This window comes from Chiloscyllium plagiosum, chromosome 17 (assembly GCF_004010195.1).
Source record: "Chiloscyllium plagiosum isolate BGI_BamShark_2017 chromosome 17, ASM401019v2, whole genome shotgun sequence".
Classification (NCBI taxonomy): domain Eukaryota; kingdom Metazoa; phylum Chordata; class Chondrichthyes; order Orectolobiformes; family Hemiscylliidae; genus Chiloscyllium; species Chiloscyllium plagiosum.
The window spans coordinates 1,857,269-1,864,805 of record NC_057726.1 but is presented as its reverse complement, the minus strand read 5'-3'; positions in this window follow the sequence as shown (position 1 = coordinate 1,864,805).

Here is a 7,537-nt window from a genome sequence, read left to right as displayed (position 1 = left end):
CCCACTGCCCAACTGTTTAATTTAAAGCCCTATCCACAGCCCTCATTATGGATACACCAGGACCCTGGTGCCAGTATGATTCAGGTGTCCATCCCATTGGAACAGTTCCCTCCTTCCCCAGTCATAGTGCCAATGTCCAACATATTCAAATCCATTTCTCCCACACTAATCTTTGAGCCACATATTTACCTATTTAACCTTATTGATCCTATGCTAACTTACTCATGGCACAGGTAGTAATCCAGAAATTATCACCTTTTTGGTTCTGATTTTTATTTAAGCTCCTAGCTGTTCATATTCCCTCAGCAGAACCTCTTTCCTTCTACCTATATTGTTGGTATCTAGATGGACCACAACCTCTGGATCTTTATCCTCCCACTCCAAGTTCCTTTGCAGCCCAGAGGCGATATCCCGAACCCCTGGGCACCAGGCAGGCAACACAACCTTTGGGACTCTCGATCCTGGTCACACAGAACACTCTCTGTTTTCCTGATTATACTCTCTCTAATTGTACAACATTTCTCTCTTCTCCTCTGTCTTGAATGGCTCCCAGTTTCATTGGTGCTGTGGTTAGTTTACTCATTCTCCCTACGGCCCCCACTCTCATTCACACAGGGGGCAAGAATCTCAAACCTGTTAGTCAAGCTCAAGAGCTGAAAGTTCCTGGATCCTTCTACCTGCTTTGCTGATGGTCACACCCTCCTGCCCTTGACCACTGACTGAATTCAAGGTAATTAATCTAAGAGGTGACTTTAGATACTGATGTGCTGCATCCTTGGCTCAGTCTGCCAGCTAAAATGGTTCTCTAAAAATGTATCACCTCCCAGTTCCAGATTCAGAAAATCAGGAGGAAATATTGTCGGTTAATACGAAGGTTGTCGGAACCTGCTATTGATTCTGCACCTTTCTGCAGCTTGGTTAGCACTTCCTCCCTTTCTGAATTCTGCAGCTTGGTTAGCACTTCCTCCCTTTCTGAATATTGGGACCTCTCACAGACTCTGACTGTGTGACTGGCCATTCTTTACTGCTCAATTCAACCTGTATCCGTCACTTGATGATCCATTAGTACACCACCTCTCCTCACAACCATAATTGGTTCTTCCACTGGTTTCATGATCTCCTCACTCTCCTCTTCCCTTTTTATCTCCTTTTTAATTCATCTGTAAATATTTCTGATCAATGTTACTCTGTTACTCCTGTTCCAGCAATAGCTATGACATTGTAGTTCAAGTGTCAGCATCCGTTGAGCAACTCCTCTCTCGTCTATTTTTTGTTGTTCATTCCCTCTCCATCTGCATACCCTTAAACTCTTAAAAAAAAGCATTATCCATGTCGCGCTCGGCCTCAACGTTGCACCTCATTGACACCAGTTGCTGCTTTAGTTCTAAAACTCTGATCTAGAGCTCTTTAAAGTGACAACAATTGTCACTCATTTGACTGAGCAGAATTGAGAATTATCACATGGTACGGCACACGCACCCCATTGGACGAAGGTGCTATTCCATGTACCTGTTTGTGAGAATATTGTCTCCATTTATCAGAAATATTGCTAAATATTACAAAGTCAAGATTTAAAATTTAATCCTCCACAGTTTCTAAACACAATTAACTGTTTTCGATTCTTTGATTTTTTTCCCCTGAGAAATACCAAGGAGCAATAAAAAACACCAAGAGATTTAAAACGTTGTTGGAGGTTGCCTCTTCAACCCTACATAGCAATAGAGATGTAAGGGAAGGCATTAAGCAAGTAACATGAAAAACAACTCTATTAAGATTAAGGATAAGGTAGTTAAAGCTGAAACTAGGGTCTGAAATCTAAATAAAGGGAACAATGGTGTGAAGCACAAATTGGCAATGATGAACTGTGGAACCTTACTAAAAGGGTCGATGGTAGATCGGTGATGAATTTAAAGAAGATATTTATGAATTACAGCAATTATTCATTCCCTGACTGGTGGAAAAATAAAAGGACAGGTGGTTCGACCATGACTTAACAAAAGAAATTAAGGATAATATTTGACCCAAACAGGAGGCATATAAAATTGCCAGAAAAAGCAACAAGCCTGAGGATTGGGAGCATTTTAGAATGCAAAGAAAAAGGACAAAAACAAATTAGTCAAGAAGGGGGAAATGGAGTATGAGACTAAAATTGCAGGGAACATTGGAATTGATTCTAAACATTTCTGTTAATACCTGAACAAAAAAGCATGGGTGAAGACAAATGTAGGTCTGTTACAATCAGAAGCTGGAGAAATTATAATGGGAAGCAAATAAATGGCAGAAAAACTTTCACATACTTTGGTTCAGTCTTCACAAATGAAGGCACAAATAACCTACCAGAAAAACAACAAATGCTGGAAACCACAGTGGGTCAGATAGCATCCATGAATTCTCTCATTCTGATTACTTAAGCTGAACTATCAACATCTTTTTCTTCACTGACACCCTACAGCCTCTACCCTCAGCGACACCCTCCTATACCACCACCAAACTATTATATTAACGCTGGGTCTAGATTAGAGTGGTGCTGGAAAAGGACAGCAGGTCAGGCAGCTTCCAAGGAGCAGGAAAATTGACATTTCAAGCAAAAGCCCTTCATCAGGACTGAAGGAGGGCTTTTGCTTGAAACGTCGAATTTCCTGCTCCTCGGATCCTGCCTGACCTGCTGTGCTTTTCCAGCACCATTTTAATCTAAATTCTGATTTCCAGCATCTGCAGTCCTCGCTTCTGCCTATTGCATTAATGCTGTCCCCTCCACACTTTACTTCAGCTCTTATGAACAGGCATCTAGACTTGAAATGTTAGCTTGCTGTCTCTCCGTGGATGCTCTCCGACTTGCTGTCATCTCCAGCATTTGTTGTCTCCAGTACAAATTCCAGCATCTGCAGGAATTTTAACCTCCCAGAAATGTTAGGGAACCAAGGCTTCGAGTGAGAATGTAGAATTGAAGGAAATGAGTATAAGACAGAAAACAGTGCTGGGGAGTTTAATGGGATTGAAGGCTGACAGATCACCAAGGCCTAATAATGTACATCCCAGAGTACTAAAGGAAGTGGCCCGGAAATTATTGGATACATTTCTGATCACCTTCCAAAATTCTACAGACTCTGGAGCAATTCCTACAGATTGGAGGATGGAAAATACAACCCCAAAATTCATAGAGGGAGAGAAAACACAGAATTACTGACCAGTTAGCCTATCAATGGGGAGAATGCTGGAGTCTGCAATAAAAGACATGACAACAAAATTTGGAAAGCACTAATGGGATTGGACAAAGTCAGCGTGGGTTTATAAAAGGCAAATCATGATGAACAAACTGACTGTTGTTTGAGGCTGTAACTAGTCGCCTAGACAAGGGAGAGCCAGTGGGTGTGGTGTCTCCGAAGAGTTTTGATAAGGTTTCTCATCAGAGGGAAGTGGGTAAAGGTAAAGTCCATGGGATGGGAGTAATGTATGAGCACGGATTGAGAATTGGAAACAGACAGGAAACCGAGAATGAGAATAAATGGGAGGTTTCCCTGAGTGACAGGCTTGACTCGTGAGGGCCATGTTTCAGCCTCAGCTGTTCACAATAAACAACAACAATCTGGATCAGGGAACCAAATGCAGCCGTTCCCAATTTGCTGAGAACATAAACCGGGCAGGATTGTGAGGAGCATGCAAGGAGGCTTCACAGAGATTGAGACAAGCTGAGTGAATGGGCAAGCAGCTTATTGTGATGTTATATCCTTCATTGTGGAAAACACAAAGGAAGAGTGTTATTTAAATGGTGTACATCGGCAAGTGTGGATGTACAAAGGGATCTTGGTGGATGTGTAAACCAATGAAAGCAGACAGGCAGGTGCAGCAAGCAATTAGAAAGGCAAATGGTATGTTGGCCTTCATTGTTACAGGATTCGAATTCAATAATCCGGAATGTCTTACTGCAGTTAGACAGGGCCTGGCCAAGACCACACCTGGAGTACTGCATGCGGTTTTGGCCTCTCTCTCCGAGAGAGATATTCTTGCCATAGAGGAAGTGCAGTGGAGCTTCCACTGGGCTGATACCCGGGGATGGTAGGACTGTCCTATGAGGAGAGAGTGGTTTAACTGGGCCTGTATTCACTAGAGTTTCAAAGGATGAGGGGGATCGAGTTAAACATATGATGTTCTAACATATGATGGACAGACTAGATACAGAGAGGAAGTTTCCCCCCAGGGTGTGGGGTCTACAACCAGGTGTCACAGACTCAGGATATGGGGTAAGCGATTTAGCACCGAGACAAGGAAACATTACTACACCCAGAGGGTAGTGAACCTGTGGAATGTTCACCTGTGGAAGGCTATGGAGGCGAAGTCACTGAGTTTATACAAGAAAGAGGCCATGCCGATAATGAATGGTGGAGCAGGCTCAATGGGCTGAATAGTTTATGTGTACTCCTTGTTTCTGTTACAACTTTCACTCGATTCTGACCTTTGTACTCTCATATTCCATTTTTCATGCCTCCCTGCCAGTTCATTCTTTCAATTTATCTGTTTCTAAGTTGCTTTCATTCCCCCTGGTCTCCAATCTCTCCATATTATCGCAGGTAACTGTTGTTCAGGATCAGATTCCCCTCCATTTGCATTTCTCTTCCTCTGCACGCTGCCGGCCAAACCAACTCATTCTGAATCCACCCCTCCCAATCACTTCCACACTGCTGATTTCCCTCCTTTACATCTCAGAATACTACCACTCCTCTTTCCAGTTCACAGAATCTGAGCTGAAAAAATCATAGACTCCCTACAGTGTGGAAACAGGCCCCTCGCCCCAACAAGTCCACACCGACCCTTCAAAGAGTAACCCACCCAGACCCATTCCTCGACACTATTACTCTATAGTTCCACTGACTAATGCACCTAACCTACACATCCCTGAACACTACAGGCAATTTAGCATAATCAATTCATCTAACCTGCACATCTTTGGATTGTGGGAGGAAACTGGAGCACCCGGAGGAAACCCACATAGACATGGGGAGAATGTGTAAACTGTACACAGACAGTCACCCAAGGCTGGAATCAAACCCAGTCCCTGGCGCTGTGAGGCAGTAGTGTTAACTATTAAATACATACTGCAGTCCACACACAAATGCAGAGAAGGTCATATGATGAAAAGTGTGTGATTTATATTTATTAATATTATTTTTCAAACTAATGGCATCAGGGTGTTGATCTATTTTGTGAGGAGGTTAATAAGTTACTAGGTCAGTCTTACTGGAACCACATAAATGTCAGAGAACAAGTGACTGAAGGCCTTCTACAGTATTAACAGAAATGTGTTCACAGTTGGTTCTGGGATAAAGCACATTTAGGCAGTGTCACTGAAGATCAAGGGAGTGGTATTTTGGAGAATGTGTAACTCTAGCAGTAGTGCGATTCCAGTGAGGATCAGTTCATGCGCTTCATTCTGCACATGTGCCAATGTCAGGGACCGACAGAGCAGCTTTCTGTGAGATGGATTGTACAGAGAACAGCTTCTTACATTTTTTAAATGTACTGTGTTAAATATACTTTTGTTTCTTTAATAAACATGATTTCAACCTTCATTCAGGCTGTGCTATACTTTGTGTTAGACGTTTGGGTGATTTTTGAGTGATTGTGAGTGATGTTCTTTTCCCATTATTTCTATTCTGTGAAGTTTGGCTGGAATGTGACTATACCATTAAAAGAGAACTAGCTGTACATTGTTGGATTTTATGACAGGAGAGAGGAAACACTGAAATACACTGGGATTGGAATAAGAATCAGAAAATCCAGAAGCGAAAAATCTTTTGATCAGTTTGAAGGAGACCTGACAGCTATGAAAATAGTTTTTTTAGACGAGGAGATTGTTTGAGCAGTTAAAGGAAATAAGTTATCTCAGTGAAACAGTTGTGGTTTGGGGAAGCTTCCAGACCAGGAGTGTTTAGTTGGAACTCTGCAGATTATTGACTGATAACTGTTAAGCTCTCAGTTATATGAGTGTTCAAGGCTAAGGACCCACAGCTCAGAGAATCAGCATCGAGAAGAAGCAGTTGTGTCAATTTGACAAGGAAGGAAACGTTCTCTGCAGTTTTGGTGAACTGTAAAGATGGTGGTGTTAGAGAGAAGATGGGATTTTACCTTGCTGCATGATTTTAAATGTTCCAAAATGTATTTGCTTTATTTTATATTTCCTTCTTTAGTAGAATAAATTTATGGTTTATTGTGAAAACCAAATCAGCAGGCCTTGTGTGTAGATGTTTAAGTGAAAGTCTGCCACAATAAATTACATAATAAACAAAATATGACCATGACGGATTACATTCTGGGACCAGACCAGTCAAATGGTAATATCAGCTGGGACTAACAAGCAGAGACTCGTCCTGGATCTCAGGACGGCTCGTTGAATGATCCTGGCACTGAAATGGATCATTTATGAGGAGAGGTTACACGGCAGGACTTGAGTTTAGAGAATTATAAAACGATCTGATTGAGCCACAAGATGATGAAGGGAGAGGTTCAGAAAAGAAACATAATTATCTGTGGAGTGAAGTCAAGAACAATGGGAAATCAACTTCAAATTGGAATCAAGCTGGTCAGGCCAAAGTTTCATATAAATCTGGGATTCTCTCTCTCCAAGGTGAGGGTGGGAGGTGTTTGTGGGATGTGGGGTATTGAACCATGGGATCCTAAGAGCTTGGCGCGTATTATGTCCAGTTTCTAGTCCACTGACACAATTTTTAAAATTAGATTCCCTTCTTTGACAGCTGGTTTTGGGCAGGATACATGTACAGCCCACGGGCACTTTGATGTATTTCAGATGGAAACTATACACGCCAGGCTGCCCAGGGCAGGCCTGACGCTGCAGAACCAACATCGTCTGTTCCACGGGCACTGAATTTAAGGACAGCATCTCTTCCCCATTCTCCGCGTCAATACAACCATCACAGAGGCAATCAGGGAAGGCCACAATCACAGTTCAGTACTTTATGATAAAGTGTCAATGTTGCATTGAGAAACCAAATTAGAAAATCCAATGAATTACACTCACAGAATGATCTCAGACTGTGATTTCACTTCATAAATTTACAGCTTGTCTTTAAATTATTATAAATAAACAAGTTCATTTTTAAATTAAATCTCCAAGTTAAATACCTTGCTTATTAACATTAGAATATATGAAAACAATAACATCTTTGTTATAAATAATTAAGTGGAGAAGTCACACGATGACAAACTGGATTCAAATACAAACGTATTCAACTCAATCCAACCTCACACAGAGACAGTGCGACAGATTCCCAGAAACACTGAGGTAGTTACATCAGAGACACTGTGACACAAACCCCCTCCTCAATCCTCATGGACACAATTCGACCCCTTACCAAACACAGATCTTCACCCACTTAGTCCATAAAATCCCGTCATTTCCATTTAAACCGTCTCAGTCCAGTCTAATCCACCCCCACCCAGAGTATAATGTAATTCCCCCTCACTCCTAACCCCTCTCAGTATAGAGTAACCCCCCCTCAGTCCTGTACAACACCCCCCCCCC